The sequence below is a fragment of the Magallana gigas genome, chromosome 4 (genome assembly GCF_963853765.1).
Source record: "Magallana gigas chromosome 4, xbMagGiga1.1, whole genome shotgun sequence".
NCBI classification, from domain to species: domain Eukaryota; kingdom Metazoa; phylum Mollusca; class Bivalvia; order Ostreida; family Ostreidae; genus Magallana; species Magallana gigas.
This window is the reverse complement of record NC_088856.1, coordinates 54,628,451-54,651,321: the sequence shown is the minus strand read 5'-3', so window position 1 is coordinate 54,651,321 and position 22,871 is coordinate 54,628,451. Positions and strand designations below refer to the sequence as shown.

General features: G+C 35.8%; 1 protein-coding gene and 1 long non-coding RNA gene across 4 annotated transcripts in view; both read left to right on the top strand.

The window, feature by feature from the left end:
* Positions 1–16,512, top strand: part of LOC117680614 (uncharacterized) — a 31,782-nt gene extending 15,270 nt beyond the window's left edge. Inside the window, exon 3 of the long non-coding RNA XR_010713424.1 lies at positions 16,429–16,512. This is a non-coding gene — a long non-coding RNA (uncharacterized lncRNA). The remainder of the gene's footprint in view (positions 1–16,428) is intronic.
* The window catches only part of LOC136269742 (ankyrin repeat domain-containing protein 16-like), a 97,884-nt gene that overhangs the window by 48,347 nt on the left and 26,666 nt on the right, over positions 1–22,871 (top strand). The gene's annotated exons all lie outside the window — the stretch shown is intronic.

The following is a 22,871-nucleotide window of genomic DNA, read 5'->3' as shown; positions in this document are numbered from 1 at the left end:
ACCTTTTATTCAAATTCTTTTGTCTTGTTTGGTCAAATTGAATGCTTGATATATCACTAGTACATGTACTTGATTTAAGGTTATTTCTTTCATTTTTTTTTTGCATGCTTTTTTTCCTGAACCATTGATAGGCCCTTTGTTTTCTAAAAGTTTCAGTATCATTTCATATTTATTTGATGTACATTGCATTCGGTATATTTAAGAAATAAACAGCAATGTTAAAAAGTTCACTGGGATATAAAGTTAGTTGGTAACATGATTAAATCTTAGAAGCCCATCAGGCTTCACAGGATTTGATCATGTGACCAACCAACTTCATATCCCAGTGAACTTTTTAACATTGCTGTTTATTACATATATTTACATTTGAGAAAGACAAATCGTTCAGAACTATTAATATTACCTAGATTTTATGTTTACAATAATCCAACTGATAAGCGATAAGCGCGTGCTATGATCATTGCGATGTCACAAAAACGTTCATACAGAATTGAACGTTTTCGCTATTCTATAGATTCATATAAGGAAACATATTTGCAAATGTAAATATATAAATATATCCAATTATTTTTATGATGATCTTATTTTTAGCTTTTTGTAATAACTTTCACAGCATAAAAAATTAGAATAAGCAAAAATTATATATTTTTATATTGTTTGTAATTAAAATTGCAATAATGACTCAAAAAGTTCCAAATTTACCCATATTATTATTTTTTTTTTTTTTTGCATATTGTGTGACACACAAATAAAATTGACGTATGGTATTGCCTGTTTATCTATTGTTTCAAGTTCTTTGAAATTCTTTGGAAAGTTAATGCACATAATTATCTTTATGATGTTTCTGTATATTTAACATAACACAAATCCATGGTGAAAACAACTTCTGTACATACATATCATTTCCATTTCCTTTTTTTTTCAATTAATTTCACTGTACTAAATTTAGTAACATTTCTAAAAAAAAAAATTCTTTATATATCAATATGTATATACATGTTTATGTAAAAGTCTTTATACAGTGAATCATGCTAAATTTTATGAATATTTGATAAGCTTCCAAACCAGCAGCCATGATTAGAAACTTTCCTAATATTGGTCGAGAACATTTTCTTTCAGTTGTTTTTTTTATAAGGGCCGAAACCTTCTTGGTGCTTTTTCTGAAATTTTTTGGTATAATATTGATACGTATACTAGTAATTTAAAGAAAATTTTGTGATAAAAGAACAATATATATTTCAAATTTATTTAATCAATTTTGCACCAAGAAGGTATCAGGTTATAAATATGTTCTCTTACCTGACTGATGAGGCCCAAAGAGAACATTTAATTAAGTATCAGTATGTAATACATGTATATCAGTACATGTACCGGGTATTTGTAATTTACAGAGAATTAAGAAATATCAACTAAATATATTTTTTTCCATCAGCTTACTTGAAATTAAGCTCAATGATTATACAATTTAAGTTACATTAAATCAAAATCTAGCTCATAAGGTTTCTAATTGCCATTAAGATTTGCCAATTTCTAGTAGGGTATGTTGACCGTGTTCAATTTATTTTTGTAATCAGATAATCTGCACAGCACAGCCAATGCATTAAGTTGCCTATATCACAATCAGACTAAAGCAGAAAAGTATCAATCCACCTGTTGTTGTGTTTGAATAATATAACTCGGCATGAAAGACATTTTAATCTTCTCGATGTAATATTTATATTTTATTTTACACTGCAATATCTTTAATAATGAGTAGAAGGTGTAAGATATTAAATGAAATTGGGGGAGAGGGTCAGTGGCGATTGGTCTTATGGGGAATATGCATTGACCTGTAAAAAAAAATGTAATACCTGGCATATCTAGCAGGCAAACTAAGTGCACCAGAGGGATGAGCAAGTAGGCTTTACTGAATTCAAACTTAATGGATTGTTTTCAATTTAAAAGTACATTATCTTGTGTAAGAGCCCAAAAAAACCCCAAAAGGATTACATAACAAAACTTTTTTAAGTTTGAAGCTGTTAACATTTTTTCCCCATTTTTTAAGGTAATGTATTTTGTATGTCAAAGCTGTTTTTCTTTATATGAATAAATTCATCAGATTCACTACCAACATCTTGTCTTGACTGCTTGGTTACATTTGAACTATCAAAATAATTAATTTGTTTGATCCATCATCACTCTGAGAATCTTTTTGAGCAAGATATTTACCTCTTGCTGATTATATTGCATGAAAATAATTATTAATCAGTTATTATAATTCAATTATGAAATTCCTATTCTATGAACCCTAAACATGGTTGCATTTATGCTCAAGTGACTCATAAGGCCTTGATCTTGTTTAAAATAAATTTTCTTTTAAATAAATATTTTGCACTTCAGACCAATAGCTAGGCAAAAATATTGCACCATCTTAATCCTCTTTGTTAGCCAAGGATTCGATTAATTTATTCTCACCTCCTCAGGCGATGCTTAAAATACAGAAGTGCATATGTATATCCCCTGCACATTCATGTTAAATATGTGTAAGGCACTGTTGGCCATATTTCTTTTTCATCACTATGTCCCAACAACCCTTATATAAGGGGCAGACCTCTGAACAGTTTAAAGTACTTCACTGTAGAGGTCTCACCTGTGTGGACACACATCTTGTCTCGCCTTGTTATTCGGTTGCGATGAAATTATCAAATTTTACACATTTTTTTCAAGCCAAATGAATACTAACATCAAATAAATTGGGCAATGCATTATTTACAAACAATATGCACATAGAATAATAAATGCATAAAATCCAAAGACCACGAAAGGAATACTACATGTCAGTCACGAGTTTCAGGTGTGCAATCGAGTATAACAAAATCAAAGGGTTGATATACCAGGTATCTGTGTGATGGTGCCTATTTACGAGCGGTGTTCACCTTTAACATTCAATTTATCACATTCCCACTAACATAGTACATGTATTATCTGACTATTTGTTAACAATAAACTGAGGGGATTTTGTTTATACCTTCCCTGCATATGTTAATGCATTACTTAATATATTCAGGGCACATTTAGAATACATTTACCAAATAATTTTAACTTATTAAAACAAATTGCAACTGAATTGTCACCTACACTAAATGCAGTTGATCATTACCGTATGTTGTACTTCTTGTTTGGTAAACAATTGTTGGATTTGCGATAATAAACCGCATTACTTCACAACATTAACACTGTGTAAAATTAAGGCATTAAATGAGAAGTTATTGAATGCATGCAAAAGATACTGTGTGCTTTTAGAAGTGGAGGATTGCTGGGGATGTTCGGCGGGGGGGGGGGGGGGGGGCACTACAACATAGGTTTTATATCAAATATTTACATCAAATTACAAAATTTTTCAATTTATTTTATGATAAAGTTTCTTCTAGCAAACAACTCTTGTTTTCAACCTGCCTTTAAAATTAACGAACAGCTCGGTGTGTGTGTTGGGGGGGGGGGGGGGTATCCAGGTTATATACGTTAACATGGTTAATATATAACGATCACATTCACAACTATGTTACTTTGAAGTTGGTCGTATAAAATATTATTAATCTTATACGTTTGTGTGTAAAAATACACGTATATATGTGAGAAAATCTTACTGCTTTAGCAATGTTTACATCCTGTTACTTTCACTTTGTGAGTGACGTCACAGTGATAGTCACATGGTGTGCAGGGAGCTGCCTTCAGGTTGCACAACACTATTAATTTTTATTATATATTCTTACCAAAATTACGCAACTTTAGATACGGGTAGCAAGTTTAAAACAAACTTCTGGGTAAATTCCTCTTTACAACTTTTAAAACAATTGTTCCTAACCAATTTAGTAGCAAAAAACACACAGCCATCCACAAAGGCACGAGAGTTTGTTTACATCAAAGTTACACATGTGCTTGAAAATCATGTCCGAGCCCTTTCACACCCCTGCCTAAACAACTGGCATCAAAAATTCAAGTGACCTCGTATTTTTACAAAGGTGGGAAAATTAGGCATTTTACATGTTGTTTTTTATCTCAAAAAAAAGTACAGTCCCTGTCGCTGGCGGAAAACTTCTAAAAACGAAGGGGAACTCGGGAATTATTTTCACTCAGCCATGTTTTGACGTGAACCTTCGAAAAAATAGTGTTGTGATACCTGCAAGTAATCTATTATTTTACACTCGCAAAAATAAAATCTGAAAACACAAAAACATTTATTGTGGAACACATGTGGAAAGTTTTACTGAATTCTGTAGCTATATCAAAAAGTTATGAGCGATTATTAAAACCATGGTGCTCGCGGTGGCCTCTGATTTATGAAAATATGTTAAAAGTTATACTGTATGTAATTTCACGGCGTGTTAATTTTGAATGATTTTCTTGGTTCTAATTTGTGCAATTATGCATGTCTATTCACAAGACAATGCAAACTTGTTGATATCATGACGACCCGAGAATATATACATGTACAAGTTTAGCGAACCCTGCCTTTGGGGGGAGGGGTTGAAAAACTGCCGTTATATTATTCAATTTTAAAGAATTGGCGTGCATTTTCATATAAATTAGCATTGTCAGGTTCTAATAAAACTAATGCGGGTGTTGAATCATAGCTAAATTCATATTTAACTTTAATATTGGCGTTTTATGGGCATAATTTTATAGATTCTGTATACCATACAAGCGTCTAAATAACTCATTTTACACAAAATTCGTATTACATAAAAGCTTTTTTGGTTTACGACGATAAAACCAACTTTCTGGATAAGCTGCTGTATAATTTTGGGGCAGTTTGGACGGTCCGATACACTATAATCGGGTCGCTGTTTGATGTTCTACGAAATTTCAGAGGAAATCTGGGCTAATTTTGTATGCGCCATTGACAGCAAAATAAGAGAGGTGCCGGCCACAAAGGCTCATTGTTGGTGATTTCTAATCTACACACATCGATAGAACGCCAAAAAACTCCACTTTATGAATTAAAACACATCATAACAATTTTCCTTCAAGTAATCTATTATTTTACACTCGCAAAAATAAAATCTGAAAACACAAAAACATTTATTGTGGAACACATGTGGAAAGTTTTACTGAATTCTGTAGCTATATCAAAAAGTTATGAGCGATTATTAAAACCATGGTGCTCGCGGTGGCCTCTGATTTATGAAAATATGTTAAAAGTTATACTGTATGTAATTTCACGGCGTGTTAATTTTGAATGATTTTCTTGGTTCTAATTTGTGCAATTATGCATGTCTATTCACAAGACAATGCAAACTTGTTGATATCATGACGACCCGAGAATATATACATGTACAAGTTTAGCGAACCCTGCCTTTGGGGGGAGGGGTTGAAAAACTGCCGTTATATTATTCAATTTTAAAGAATTGGCGTGCATTTTCATATAAATACGCATTGTCAGGTTCTAATAAAACTAATGCGGGTGTTGAATCATAGCTAAATTCATATTTAACTTTAATATTGGCGTTTTATGGGCATAATTTTATAGATTCTGTATACCATACAAGCGTCTAAATAACTCATTTTACACAAAATTCGTATTACATAAAAGCTTTTTTGGTTTACGACGATAAAACCAACTTTCTGGATAAGCTGCTGTATAATTTTGGGGCAGTTTGGACGGTCCGATACACTATAATCGGGTCGCTGTTTGATGTTCTACGAAATTTCAGAGGAAATCTGGGCTAATTTTGTATGCGCCATTGACAGCAAAATAAGAGAGGTGCCGGCCACAAAGGCTCATTGTTGGTGATTTCTAATCTACACACATCGATAGAACGCCAAAAAACTCCACTTTATGAATTAAAACACATCATAACAATTTTCCTTCAGGTTGCACAACACTATTAATTTTTACTATATATTCTTACCAAAATTACGCAACTTTAGATACGGGTAGCAAGTTTAAAACAAACTTCTGGGTAAATTCCTCTTTACAACTTTTAAAACAATTGTTCCTAACCAATTTAGTAGCAAAAAACACACAGCCATCCACAAAGGCACGAGAGTTTGTTTACATCAAAGTTACACATGTGCTTGAAAATCATGTCCGAGCCCTTTCACACCCCTGCCTAAACAACTGGCATCAAAAATTCAAGTGACCTCGTATTTTTACAAAGGTGGGAAAATTAGGCATTTTACATGTTGTTTTTTATCTCAAAAAAAAGTACAGTCCCTGTCGCTGGCGGAAAACTTCTAAAAACGAAGGGGAACTCGGGAATTATTTTCACTCAGCCATGTTTTGACGTGAACCTTCGAAAAAATAGTGTTGTGATACCTGCAAGTAATCTATTATTTTACACTCGCAAAAATAAAATCTGAAAACACAAAAACATTTATTGTGGAACACATGTGGAAAGTTTTACTGAATTCTGTAGCTATATCAAAAAGTTATGAGCGATTATTAAAACCATGGTGCTCGCGGTGGCCTCTGATTTATGAAAATATGTTAAAAGTTATACTGTATGTAATTTCACGGCGTGTTAATTTTGAATGATTTTCTTGGTTCTAATTTGTGCAATTATGCATGTCTATTCACAAGACAATGCAAACTTGTTGATATCATGACGACCCGAGAATATATACATGTACAAGTTTAGCGAACCTTGCCTTTGGGGGGAGGGGTTGAAAAACTGCCGTTATATTATTCAATTTTAAAGAATTGGCGTGCATTTTCATATAAATTAGCATTGTCAGGTTCTAATAAAACTAATGCGGGTGTTGAATCATAGCTAAATTCATATTTAACTTTAATATTGGCGTTTTATGGGCATAATTTTATAGATTCTGTATACCATACAAGCGTCTAAATAACTCATTTTACACAAAATTCGTATTACATAAAAGCTTTTTTGGTTTACGACGATAAAACCAACTTTCTGGATAAGCTGCTGTATAATTTTGGGGCAGTTTGGACGGTCCGATACACTATAATCGGGTCGCTGTTTGATGTTCTACGAAATTTCAGAGGAAATCTGGGCTAATTTTGTATGCGCCATTGACAGCAAAATAAGAGAGGTGCCGGCCACAAAGGCTCATTGTTGGTGATTTCTAATCTACACACATCGATAGAACGCCAAAAAACTCCACTTTATGAATTAAAACACATCATAACAATTTTCCTTCAAGTAATCTATTATTTTACACTCGCAAAAATAAAATCTGAAAACACAAAAACATTTATTGTGGAACACATGTGGAAAGTTTTACTGAATTCTGTAGCTATATCAAAAAGTTATGAGCGATTATTAAAACCATGGTGCTCGCGGTGGCCTCTGATTTATGAAAATATGTTAAAAGTTATACTGTATGTAATTTCACGGCGTGTTAATTTTGAATGATTTTCTTGGTTCTAATTTGTGCAATTATGCATGTCTATTCACAAGACAATGCAAACTTGTTGATATCATGACGACCCGAGAATATATACATGTACAAGTTTAGCGAACCCTGCCTTTGGGGGGAGGGGTTGAAAAACTGCCGTTATATTATTCAATTTTAAAGAATTGGCGTGCATTTTCATATAAATTAGCATTGTCAGGTTCTAATAAAACTAATGCGGGTGTTGAATCATAGCTAAATTCATATTTAACTTTAATATTGGCGTTTTATGGGCATAATTTTATAGATTCTGTATACCATACAAGCGTCTAAATAACTCATTTTACACAAAATTCGTATTACATAAAAGCTTTTTTGGTTTACGACGATAAAACCAACTTTCTGGATAAGCTGCTGTATAATTTTGGGGCAGTTTGGACGGTCCGATACACTATAATCGGGTCGCTGTTTGATGTTCTACGAAATTTCAGAGGAAATCTGGAACACTGTGCCGGATAATTATGCCAGTGCCAAGGTGGCATTTTTGCACCCGCTTAAGCTACATATATCGAAAAATTCAAATATACCATATGGTAGACCATTGCTTAAAGAGTTAACAACCACCTTTGTTATCAGTGTATCTCACCTGTCAGGTAAGATATCTACCTTTCAAAAATAAATTCCTATAGGAAAATAATTTTTCCCATAGGAAAATCAATATTCCTATAGGTAATTTGAAATTTCCTATCGGAATACAAGAACTTCCTAAAGGAATTTCAATTCCGATAGGATTTGATAAAATCCGATAGGAAAACTTAATATCCTATAGGAAAACTACATGTCTGAATCAAATTCCTACAGGAATTACCAGTCTCCTACAGGAAATATAATTCCTACAGGACTTTCAAAAAATCCTATAGGATTGTCAATATTTCCTGTAGGAGAGCCAATTCTCCTATGGGAATTATCATTTTCCGATGGGATATTAATTTTTAAAGGTAAATATCTCACCTGTCAGGTGAAACACACTAAATACAAAAGTGGTTTTATCCTCTTAAGACAATGGTCTATCATTTGGTATACATGGATTTTTCCGAAACTGCATCTTAAGCGGGTGCAAAAATGCCACCTTGGCACTGGCATAATTATCCGGCACAGTGTTCTGGGCTAATTTTGTATGCGCCATTGACAGCAAAATAAGAGAGGTGCCGGCCACAAAGGCTCATTGTTGGTGATTTCTAATCTACACACATCGATAGAACGCCAAAAAACTCCACTTTATGAATTAAAACACATCATAACAATTTTCCTTCAAGTAATCTATTATTTTACACTCGCAAAAATAAAATCTGAAAACACAAAAACATTTATTGTGGAACACATGTGGAAAGTTTTACTGAATTCTGTAGCTATATCAAAAAGTTATGAGCGATTATTAAAACCATGGTGCTCGCGGTGGCCTCTGATTTATGAAAATATGTTAAAAGTTATACTGTATGTAATTTCACGGCGTGTTAATTTTGAATGATTTTCTTGGTTCTAATTTGTGCAATTATGCATGTCTATTCACAAGACAATGCAAACTTGTTGATATCATGACGACCCGAGAATATATACATGTACAAGTTTAGCGAACCCTGCCTTTGGGGGGAGGGGTTGAAAAACTGCCGTTATATTATTCAATTTTAAAGAATTGGCGTGCATTTTCATATAAATTAGCATTGTCAGGTTCTAATAAAACTAATGCGGGTGTTGAATCATAGCTAAATTCATATTTAACTTTAATATTGGCGTTTTATGGGCATAATTTTATAGATTCTGTATACCATACAAGCGTCTAAATAACTCATTTTACACAAAATTCGTATTACATAAAAGCTTTTTTGGTTTACGACGATAAAACCAACTTTCTGGATAAGCTGCTGTATAATTTTGGGGCAGTTTGGACGGTCCGATACACTATAATCGGGTCGCTGTTTGATGTTCTACGAAATTTCAGAGGAAATCTGGGCTAATTTTGTATGCGCCATTGACAGCAAAATAAGAGAGGTGCCGGCCACAAAGGCTCATTGTTGGTGATTTCTAATCTACACACATCGATAGAACGCCAAAAAACTCCACTTTATGAATTAAAACACATCATAACAATTTTCCTTCAAGTAATCTATTATTTTACACTCGCAAAAATAAAATCTGAAAACACAAAAACATTTATTGTGGAACACATGTGGAAAGTTTTACTGAATTCTGTAGCTATATCAAAAAGTTATGAGCGATTATTAAAACCATGGTGCTCGCGGTGGCCTCTGATTTATGAAAATATGTTAAAAGTTATACTGTATGTAATTTCACGGCGTGTTAATTTTGAATGATTTTCTTGGTTCTAATTTGTGCAATTATGCATGTCTATTCACAAGACAATGCAAACTTGTTGATATCATGACGACCCGAGAATATATACATGTACAAGTTTAGCGAACCCTGCCTTTGGGGGGAGGGGTTGAAAAACTGCCGTTATATTATTCAATTTTAAAGAATTGGCGTGCATTTTCATATAAATACGCATTGTCAGGTTCTAATAAAACTAATGCAGGTGTTGAATCATAGCTAAATTCATATTTAACTTTAATATTGGCGTTTTATGGGCATAATTTTATAGATTCTGTATACCATACAAGCGTCTAAATAACTCATTTTACACAAAATTCGTATTACATAAAAGCTTTTTTGGTTTACGACGATAAAACCAACTTTCTGGATAAGCTGCTGTATAATTTTGGGGCAGTTTGGACGGTCCGATACACTATAATCGGGTCGCTGTTTGATGTTCTACGAAATTTCAGAGGAAATCTGGGCTAATTTTGTATGCGCCATTGACAGCAAAATAAGAGAGGTGCCGGCCACAAAGGCTCATTGTTGGTGATTTCTAATCTACACACATCGATAGAACGCCAAAAAACTCCACTTTATGAATTAAAACACATCATAACAATTTTCCTTCAAGTAATCTATTATTTTACACTCGCAAAAATAAAATCTGAAAACACAAAAACATTTATTGTGGAACACATGTGGAAAGTTTTACTGAATTCTGTAGCTATATCAAAAAGTTATGAGCGATTATTAAAACCATGGTGCTCGCGGTGGCCTCTGATTTATGAAAATATGTTAAAAGTTATACTGTATGTAATTTCACGGCGTGTTAATTTTGAATGATTTTCTTGGTTCTAATTTGTGCAATTATGCATGTCTATTCACAAGACAATGCAAACTTGTTGATATCATGACGACCCGAGAATATATACATGTACAAGTTTAGCGAACCCTGCCTTTGGGGGGAGGGGTTGAAAAACTGCCGTTATATTATTCAATTTTAAAGAATTGGCGTGCATTTTCATATAAATTAGCATTGTCAGGTTCTAATAAAACTAATGCGGGTGTTGAATCATAGCTAAATTCATATTTAACTTTAATATTGGCGTTTTATGGGCATAATTTTATAGATTCTGTATACCATACAAGCGTCTAAATAACTCATTTTACACAAAATTCGTATTACATAAAAGCTTTTTTGGTTTACGACGATAAAACCAACTTTCTGGATAAGCTGCTGTATAATTTTGGGGCAGTTTGGACGGTCCGATACACTATAATCGGGTCGCTGTTTGATGTTCTACGAAATTTCAGAGGAAATCTGGGCTAATTTTGTATGCGCCATTGACAGCAAAATAAGAGAGGTGCCGGCCACAAAGGCTCATTGTTGGTGATTTCTAATCTACACACATCGATAGAACGCCAAAAAACTCCACTTTATGAATTAAAACACATCATAACAATTTTCCTTCAGGTTGCACAACACTATTAATTTTTACTATATATTCTTACCAAAATTACGCAACTTTAGATACGGGTAGCAAGTTTAAAACAAACTTCTGGGTAAATTCCTCTTTACAACTTTTAAAACAATTGTTCCTAACCAATTTAGTAGCAAAAAACACACAGCCATCCACAAAGGCACGAGAGTTTGTTTACATCAAAGTTACACATGTGCTTGAAAATCATGTCCGAGCCCTTTCACACCCCTGCCTAAACAACTGGCATCAAAAATTCAAGTGACCTCGTATTTTTACAAAGGTGGGAAAATTAGGCATTTTACATGTTGTTTTTTATCTCAAAAAAAAGTACAGTCCCTGTCGCTGGCGGAAAACTTCTAAAAACGAAGGGGAACTCGGGAATTATTTTCACTCAGCCATGTTTTGACGTGAACCTTCGAAAAAATAGTGTTGTGATACCTGCAAGTAATCTATTATTTTACACTCGCAAAAATAAAATCTGAAAACACAAAAACATTTATTGTGGAACACATGTGGAAAGTTTTACTGAATTCTGTAGCTATATCAAAAAGTTATGAGCGATTATTAAAACCATGGTGCTCGCGGTGGCCTCTGATTTATGAAAATATGTTAAAAGTTATACTGTATGTAATTTCACGGCGTGTTAATTTTGAATGATTTTCTTGGTTCTAATTTGTGCAATTATGCATGTCTATTCACAAGACAATGCAAACTTGTTGATATCATGACGACCCGAGAATATATACATGTACAAGTTTAGCGAACCTTGCCTTTGGGGGGAGGGGTTGAAAAACTGCCGTTATATTATTCAATTTTAAAGAATTGGCGTGCATTTTCATATAAATTAGCATTGTCAGGTTCTAATAAAACTAATGCGGGTGTTGAATCATAGCTAAATTCATATTTAACTTTAATATTGGCGTTTTATGGGCATAATTTTATAGATTCTGTATACCATACAAGCGTCTAAATAACTCATTTTACACAAAATTCGTATTACATAAAAGCTTTTTTGGTTTACGACGATAAAACCAACTTTCTGGATAAGCTGCTGTATAATTTTGGGGCAGTTTGGACGGTCCGATACACTATAATCGGGTCGCTGTTTGATGTTCTACGAAATTTCAGAGGAAATCTGGGCTAATTTTGTATGCGCCATTGACAGCAAAATAAGAGAGGTGCCGGCCACAAAGGCTCATTGTTGGTGATTTCTAATCTACACACATCGATAGAACGCCAAAAAACTCCACTTTATGAATTAAAACACATCATAACAATTTTCCTTCAGGTTGCACAACACTATTAATTTTTACTATATATTCTTACCAAAATTACGCAACTTTAGATACGGGTAGCAAGTTTAAAACAAACTTCTGGGTAAATTCCTCTTTACAACTTTTAAAACAATTGTTCCTAACCAATTTAGTAGCAAAAAACACACAGCCATCCACAAAGGCACGAGAGTTTGTTTACATCAAAGTTACACATGTGCTTGAAAATCATGTCCGAGCCCTTTCACACCCCTGCCTAAACAACTGGCATCAAAAATTCAAGTGACCTCGTATTTTTACAAAGGTGGGAAAATTAGGCATTTTACATGTTGTTTTTTATCTCAAAAAAAAGTACAGTCCCTGTCGCTGGCGGAAAACTTCTAAAAACGAAGGGGAACTCGGGAATTATTTTCACTCAGCCATGTTTTGACGTGAACCTTCGAAAAAATAGTGTTGTGATACCTGCAGTCTCGTTCGACTGTATGTCGCTTACATCGTTATTGTTTTTACTGTCTAAATTTGTCTTGCTGATTCTCGTGAGAGTGTGAAGTGATAAAAATTGCCATGATTACAGGGAACTACTGGGACGATTAAAACGATGCATTACTGGTCCGATTTACTGACGCCAAAAAAATCCGTTGAATGAATGTGCAACTAGTCCGAATTTTCTATTCACACACGCCTTGCCGGTAGAGCTCGCTTCGCGCCGGCGCTGCGCGCCGGCGAGCTGCGCTCGCTATAACCAGGTTAGATTGGAGGGGGGGGGGTGAATGTGGAGTATAAACATTTATAATTTGAATCATCTATTGTTATTAATTTTAACTTGTCAATGAATACTACTTATTGATCCCAAGGTAGAAATATGACCTCTGATCATATTTTTAAGATTTTTTAAAAAGATTTATTTTTTATTTTTAAGATATTTTTAAGGGGGTTTTAAGAATAACATTTTTTAACCAGTTTATAAAAGTTTTTAGACACCCAAATTATATTTTGATTTTAATAGATCATTCGACAAGGGAGGGGGGGGGGGAGAGAACAGTTTATATTTGAGTTTGTTTGGGAGTGGGGGTTCCAAGTCATATATTTGACTATTTTTTAATGTAATTTAAAATAAGACTAAGCCATACTACAGTCATGAACATGAATAGTATAGAACAAAAGTTGAAAACACAAACTAATACATGTACATGTATATATACATAGGAAGTATTACAAAACAGATGATTGATGATCTATATCTGGGTTCTTAAATTGAATCATATATCATGTACATATTATATTATTGTTTTTTTGTTCAATTTAAGGCATTTAAGATGGTATGTAGGTCATGATCCCAAGTGCTCTTCCTATAAATTATTAAATATCATAAAAACCATTGAGATCCCCACCTAAATCCAAAGATATTATTCCTCCTTAGGTCATGCAGGCGCATCAGATCATTATGGCATGTAAGTCATGACCCGAAGGGGTCATCCTGACCCCCTTAGAATCAGAAATTGTCAATTATCTTTAAATTATTGATGTTTGATGATCCTATCTCTATTTAATCTATATTATTAAGTCTCCCGAATGAAATTTGGAGACCTATTGTTTTTGTACGGTTCTTAATACATGTATTATTATTCTTCATCTTCTTTTTCTTCTTTCCTGCTCTGAACTTGTTTCTCCGAGATGGCTGAACAGAATTGTACAAAACTCTAGGATATGATAGGCCTGCATATCTAGTTGTGCACCCTGGTTTGATTTTTCTCATTTTGGGTTAGACAACCACTTTTCGGGGGAGAGGGGGAGGGGGTGTCAAAAGGGTGTGGGGTCTAACATTGAACCTTGTAGGAAGAATCGTAGACTCTATTGTAAATGGTAACTTGAAAACGGACAAAGATAATAATATAGGGTTTTCATAATCATATATTGGCTGTTACTGGCAATATATAGGGTTTATTAGATCTGACCCCTGGGGTCATCCCCACCCCCCAGGAATTTGAAATTACCATATATCTCAGAAACTGTTATAATCATGACCTCTAAACCATATATATTCATGTTTCTGATGTCAAGGGCATCAAATGTTATGTAGGTCATGGGCCCCGGGGGTGGTCATGACCCCCCTTGAACAGGAAGTGCACGAATATCTCGAAAACGGTTGAGATCCCCACCCCTTAACCATATATATTCTTGATCCTTAAAGGGCATCAACAGGTATGTACCGGTAGGTAATGGGCCTCAGGTTTAAATTTAATTTTTCAAAACCGTAATGCACATCTATGGAACAGTTCCTATCATATCCCAAGATATGATGTGTCTATCCATTAAATCATAAAAGGAGTTCTAGGATCTATGTTTTTTTGAAGTGATAAACGTCAATTTTCTGCTACTTTTTGACTCCCTGGATGATATTTAAATTTTGAAAACCTTACTGCACATCTATAGAACAGTCCCTATCATATCCCAAGATATGATTGTCTATCCATTAAATCATAAGAGGAGCTCTTGGATCAATGTTTGTTTTTTAGTGATAAACGTCAATTTTCTGCTACTATTTGACTCTCTGGATGAAATTTAAATTTTTAAAACCTTATTGCACATCTATAGGACAGCCCCAATTATATCCCAAGAGATGACGTAGCTACTCCTAAAGTTGTAAGAGGAGTTCTGGGAACCATATTTTTTTGGCCAAAAAACGTCATTTTTTGTTGCCCACTGATCCCCTTAATAAAAGAAAAAAATTCTGGAACCTGATCAACCTCAATATGACACCCCCAATCATATTCTAGAAGATCATTTATCTACTGCCAAAAAAAAATGACGTTTTTGAAACCAGTTTTTTTGTAAAAAAAAACACGTCATTTTTTAGCCATTAAATGACCCCAAGGACAAAATTGAAAATTCCGAAACCTTCTTGCGCATCTATAGGATACCCTAAAACGTATTCCAAAAGATGATTTTTCTACTGTTGAAAATGTAGGAGGAGTTCGAGGAAGAAGGTTTTTTGTGAAAAAACGCCATTTTTTACCAATTATTTGACCCCCAGGACTAACAGAGAATTTTTGAAACCTTTTTACAAAACTACATGATACCCCAAATCAAGCTCCAAGAGTTCAGTTTGCTGGTTTATAAGATGTAAGAGCAGTTTGAGAAAGTAAAACGTGACAGACGGACGGACGGACGGAACAGGGTAACAACAATATACCCGAACTTTCTTTAGAAAGTGCGGGTATAATTATCCCTTTTCACTCATAAAATTTCACAGGAACGAAAACAAATTTCTTACGGAGATTTATAATGGGAAATGTTTACATCTTTTTTCCATTCGGAAGTATTCGGGACACCTCGCGCAATTTTTCAACGTTATCATCCGGGCTTCTTAATGGCTGATGCAAAGCAAAATCCCCGTAGACTCTCTATTTTGAGATGTGTATTAAAACCTGAAGCGGTATAGAGGGGGCGTTTCAAATCAGATAATCTGGACATTTTTCATATTAATGGATGAACGTAGTTTGAGCACAAAGGTATTTACTATAATCGAAATATCAAATGGAAGCAAAACCTCGGGACAGAGTATAGCCGCATTCCTGCGCGAATCATGAATTTTTTCCGGGGGTGGTGTAGGGGAGGGGTCATTGTTGCATGTGAAATTATCTATCAGAAACACTCCCTTTATATATCTGCATCTTCAGACCTCTCCCCCATGGAAAATGTAAAGTTTTTGAAATCATATAGTACTTTCTAAAGTCATCTATAAAAGAAATTTAAATTTGAACATTTTAAATTCCGTATAATACAATAGTACAAGTCTTATAAAAGAAATTTACAAGTCTGAAATAATATAAGTGATTATCCATTTTTGAGGATAAAAATACATATTTCGAAAATAAAATAAATATTAAATAATTTTAATTTACTCATCATATCATTTCACAAGTCTGAAATCGTGTACAGGGTTATTTTTCATTCTATAGATTCCAAATCTTTTTCCTGCCCTTCCACTTTCGGGGAGTTCCCCGACCCTAAGAACTGCCAGAATTACTACGTGTGTTCGTTTAGGAGGGCGACACAGAAACAGTGCCAGGGAAACACGGGATGGGACCGGAAGCTGAAACTGTGCAACTATAAATACAATTTGCCAAACTGTTCTTAATATGTTAATATGTACATTACATGAGAGATGAAATGTATATGTATGAAAGAATAAATAAAGGATTCATATTTTTCTGAATCTACTCTAGCTACCTACTTGTATCTCTTTCGTAACATGCACGTATAATTTATTAAAGGGGCATGGTCACGATTTTGGCCAGAAATCATTTTTTCGATTTTAATGTTTACAATGTTTCAGTAAGGCATTTTCAATAGACAGCCAAAATTTGAGTGTCATTTGATGAGTTATAAGCAAGTTCGGAGCTTACAATTCTACACTATGTAAACAAAGCGGTTGTTTAAATTTTGAATGTTGGAGTGAAAATTCCAGTTTTAGACCTAAAATGAATGTGTTAATCGTTAGGAACTCTTTATTTATGCTTAAAAATGAATAATAAGATAGACAAACCAGTTTTGAACGATTTTTTGATGGTATGTTGAACCTATGTAAACAAAAAACAGGACACGAGCCTTGTTTACATGAAGAAGAATTGTAAGCCCTGTGTCTTGCATAAAACTCAACGACTGGCACCCAAATTTCATTTGATCATTAGAAATGCATTCCTAAAGCATTGCAACAAATAAAAACAGAAAAATGAAATTTAACCTAAATCGTGACCATGCCCCATTACATGCTGTAGGTTCATGATAATTTCAGCATACATGTACCTGGTATAAAAACTGTTGGCAGGATATCTAAGCATCAGGGGGCTGAGGGTGGGCTGCTCTCCTCCATTAACTTTTTTTCGTGAGCCCTCACCCACACCCCCACTCCCACCATATCATATTTTTAGGAGGATACAGCATAGTGATATGGAGAATTGATATTAGAATTAAAGGTTGATACTGCACATTCCCTCCACGGAATGGCATCTTAAATGAAAAATATTTTTTCAGGTTAAACAATTTATTCTTTGTTAAGATTTTGGATTAGCCCCCCCCCCCCCCCCACACACACACACACACCTACACACGAACACGGTGCTACGTGCATGATAGGAACTTTCTTGACATCATTAAAAAAATTATTATGTAGTGTATCAGGCACGTATATCATCGGGGGGGGGGGGGGGGGGGGGGGGGGGGGGGGCTGCCCCCCTCCACTTTTTCTCGCACCAAATAATATTCCTAAATAATTTACATAGTAAAAATTGAATTATCATGGGGTTTCCCACCCTACCCCCTCACTTTTTTGGGAGTATGTATAACAATTGGAATAGAAATGAGAGAAATCGAAGTTAAAAGTTATAAATCTACGCCAACCCCCCCCCCCCCCCAACCCCCTCTCACGGATTAGGATTTTGAAGATTTTTTGGGAACTGCCTTTTCCCCCTTTTTTTTTGGTCAAGATTTTTTGGATGAGTCTGCCCCCCCCCCCCTCTCCCCACTTTCAAAATCGATGCTATGTGCCTGTATAAGGCTATGAAGAAAAAAAAACATTTCTCATTTAAACATTGATTGCAGACCGACCTTGCTTTGCTACGCCATGCTATAATGGAGGGACGTGCATTGAGAGTAGAGCAAACTACACGTACACTGGTATCCATGGTTCCGACCCGGCCTCAGATTGCCGGTCAAGTTAGTTGTTCAGTTTTATTTCTGTATAAGATAATCCCGTTTCCTATCATTTATTGTCATAATTATGTTGTCATTCTATTTTTACACCGATTGACTTTTGTCTTAAAGACCCTTGTAAGTTGTTCCCATACTAAAGTTTGTGTTACCCCAGTCCTGATGCTAAAAACAAGAAGAGGAGAATTCTGTTGTTACATTTATTTGGCGGGTTTCAGCAGATATAAGAGTTAAAACTTATCACAAACAATCGCTGAATTTGTAAACAATCAACTCAATTTGTCTAGGGGATTTACAAAATAAACTGACTAGAATAAAAGACTAGAATAAATGGATAACTTACTGATATATTCATATAAACTGTCTTAATCAATTTTAACAATCGTGTCATTATGTCTGAGGATTTAAACTAGTAGCAATACACAAAATATGGAGCCTCTCGTGTTTGTGTACATTTATCTCAAACCGGAAACAGTTTACGCAAGCTAAAACCTAAACCTACACGATAAAACTCACTAAATTCCGGAACATATTTACCATGTACAATTTCAAGAAAAATATTAAAGTAATCTTTACCACTAAATTTCCCGTATCTACCCTATTGATATAATGTACATATTCATTGAAAATACTTTTATAATAACCAATTACTGCTCTTTAACTAGATCGATAGACACGTGACTAGGTACATATACATGTGCTACCTTCGCAAAATGCATCTTAAAAGGTACAAAATGTTTTACAACCATTCTATTGACATGCATGTTTACATATAAACATATTGTCAATCAAGAAAATAGTACTGAACATGGATTGAGGTTATAAAACCAGTTTCTTACCTAAAAACAAGAAGAGGAGAATTCTGTTGTTACATTTATTTGGCGGGTTTCAGCAGATATAAGAGTTAAAACCCATCACCCCGTATTCCGGACTTCCACGCTGGAGTTATCTCCCTTGCTACATTACATATCAATCAACAAAAAAAGGGGGGGTGGCTGAAACCCCCAATAACTACCCGTCACACACTCCCCTTCAAAACTGAATGTCGCCCCGACATTTACAAAATAAAACACTGAAAATCAAATTTGTTGTCATGACAATCAAAATCACAATTATTCAACTGACCTATGTCATTCAATTTGTAACATATGTTCTAGTCTACACACCAAATATGTTTACAATTGGCCAAATTGCAAACGGAGACTTTAAAGAAACAAAGATATGAAACTAAAACACTGAGGTTACAATTCAGAGTAGTACATACTACTTAAAACAGTCTCTTTCATCACCATGTTAATTCTTTAAAACACACTGATAGTAGTAAATACTACTTGAACAGTCTTTATCATCACAAAGTGCAGTCTCTGTATAAACAGAAAAATTAAAACACAACTTTACACAAATATCTCGCAGTCCACTTTTAGGGTTTGTACAAACGATGGTTTTCCCAGTTGGTCATATGTGAGTTTCCTGGGAACTTTAGTTGCTCTTCTTGGTCTGTACCTGTGGTCTTCGGTTCCACTGGAGCCGCTGTTACCCGGGGTATTTGTTTCCACTAGTTCGTCATGCAAATATGGATCTTCCCCACCATCCAGACCACTTGAACTATGAGCTGACTGGAAACTATCCGCTGAACTGTGTGAAATCAACACAGGTTCCACGGGGTTGTCTGTAGGATTCCTCACTTCAACAACTGAATCTGAAGAGTCACTTCCTGTCCTGCACTGCTGCGGAGTGAATGGTTTGGCATTCGGATTTAGAGGGATTTCAGTAATCTCAATGAATCCATCAGAATCTGAGGAACTACTGTCAGCGTCATAGACTGGGACGTCTTGTTTGCTGGGTTTTTTTGGTCTGCAGGATTTCCTGTCGTTATCCATGGACTCTATTGGTAGAGAGTTGCACTGTCTCAGGAGGTTCCTGTGAAGTCGCCTTATTCCACCCTGTCCGGATCTCTTCCTCACTTCATAAACTGGTGTCTCCTCATTCACCTGCTTCACAACAACATATATATCCTGCTCCCAGAATGATCTTAACTTTCCAGGACCTCCCTTCTCTAAAAGGTTCTTCACTAAGACGTGGTCTCCTGGATGTAACCGTGCACTCAAAAGTCCTTTGTCATGTTGTTGTTTTCCTTTTTCAGTCATTCTTCCTGCTTGTTGCGATGCCAATTTGTAAACCTCTTCCATGCGGTCTCTCCACTGAGCCACATATTGGGAATAGGTCTGTTTTCTAGTCGGCTGTTGCAGTTCTGGAAATACCAAGTCAATGGGTAATGTGGGGTGTCGCCCAAACATTAGAAAGAATGGTGAATAACCTGTGGTTTCATTCTTCGTGCAGTTGTAGGCATTAACAACTTTATTCAGATGTGATTTCCAATCCAGTTTCCAAGATGGCTCTAAAGTCCTCAACATCTGTAATAGCGTCCTATTAAAGCGTTCCACTTGTCCATTCCCCTGTGGGTGGTACGGTGTGGTACGAGAGCCTTTGACCCCACAAATTCTTTGCATCTCAAAGAAAAATCTGTTCTCAAATTCACGTCCTTGATCATGGTGTAATCTGCTTGGCATCCCAAATTTTAGCACAAAGTCGTTGAAGATCTTCTCTGCAGCAGTTTTTCCCGACTTGTTCCTTGTAGCATACACCTGTGCAAAGCGGGTATAATGGTCCATCACAACAAGTATATACTCAAAACCACCATTGCAGCGCTCTAAATGGAGAAAATCAATTGACACAAGTTCTAACGGACAAGTGCTGGTAATTGGCTGCAGTGCTGCTTTGCGTTGGGCATGAGGCTTTTTGTCCTTAATGCACTGACACTCCTGAGTGACATACCGCTCTATCTCGGAACTCATATGAGCCCAATAGAACCGATCCCTCACACAGCTCAAAACTCTTTCAGCTCCTAAATGTCCTAAATCATTATGTAAATGCTTCAGAACTAGTTTCCGAAAACATTTCGGTAGCACTACCTGTTGAATTATTCCCTCTCGTGGGTATGAAATTTCTCTTCTCAACAGTCCATTCTCTACTTTCAATTTGGCCCATTCACGCAGTAGGCACTTTGCAGCTGGGCTCCATCCCTTTGTTACTTGCTTGGTAGGTTTTTCCCCCTTCTGAACCCAGAGTAGGACTGTACCTATGTCTTCATCATTGCGCTGTTCCTTTGCCAGAGTACTGTTGTCAATGATAGGTAGGGATGCCCCCTGAATCAACTGCTCTTCTACTGCTTCAGCCTCCTTGACAGGTGTGCTAATGCTGCTACAGGTAGGCTCATCTAGTCTCACTGCTGACACAATGGCATCAATTGTATCTGGAGAACACCTTTCGGTAAACTGAGATACATCAAGTGGCATGCGGCTGAGTCCATCGGCGTCACAGTTTCTCACACCTGGCTTATAATGGATGTGAAATCGAAAATCTGCCAACATGGACACCCACCTTAATCTAGTAGCATCCAACTTTGGGGCCGTAAAAATATATCGTAAAGGGTTATAGTCACTGTACACTTCGAAGTGAGGAGCGTAATATAAATAATCACGAAATCGTTCAGTGACGGCCCACTTGAGTGCGAGGAATTCTAATTTCCCTGAGTGGAGATGGTAGTTCTGTTCAGCAGGCGTCAACGTCCTGGATGCGTATGCGACTACTGCTAACTTTCCATGGTCCTGCTTCTGGTAGAGAATCGCTCCCAAGCCCATTTGTGATGCATCAATATGTAGAGTGTATGGTCTATCAAAGTCAGGGTATGTCATCACTGGTGGGTGGAGTAGGATGTCAATGAGCTCTTCCAAGATGTTCTGATGTTGAGTCGTCCAAGTAATGTGCACTGATGACCCCTTCTGTCCGGATGTCTGTGACTTCATTTTCTTCTGTTTTTTATTGGATTGAGTTGGGACGTTCTCATTCCTCAACAAATCATAAATGGGTTTAGCTCTGCGAGAGAAGTTGGGTATATAACTCCTGTAATAACCAATAAAACCCATTATTTTTCTTACATCTCTAACTGTTTTAGGTCTCTGATCCTTCAACTTTATTACTGCCTCTTGGTCTGTAGGGTCTACAGTATGTCCTTGCGTGGTGACTAGGTGACCTAGGTAACGTATCTGCTTTTGAAACAGGTGGCATTTACTAGGTTTCAGTTTCAAACCCTTTTCCCTTATACGAGTCAACACGCACTTCAAGTCATTCAAATGGGATTCAAATGAATTACTGTAAACCAGTATATCATCCAAATATGGTAGACAACATTTGTCCCTCAATCCCTCAAGAGCTTCATTCATGTAGGCTTGGAAAATTCCTGGAGCACCAGTGAGTCCAAATGGAATTCTATTCCACTCGTACTGTCCCCATGGGGTCACAAACGACGTATACTTCCGACTCTCTTCCTTAACAAAACCCTGATGATATGCTTTGCTTTGATCAAGAAGAGAAAACCATTGACTTCCACCCAAAGAATCAAGAGCATCCTGGACTCGTGGAATTGGGTGCTGGTTCTGGACAGTTTTGGCATTCAACTTCCGAAAGTCTACACATAGGCGGAGTGATCCATCTTTCTTTCTCACACAAACAATTGGACTGGAATATGGTGAAGTTGATCGGCGAATCCAGTGCTTTTGCAGTAAGTTGGATATATAGTCCTTGACTTCTTGGTAGAGAGGTCTAGGGACGGCCATGTAAGAACTATGTACTG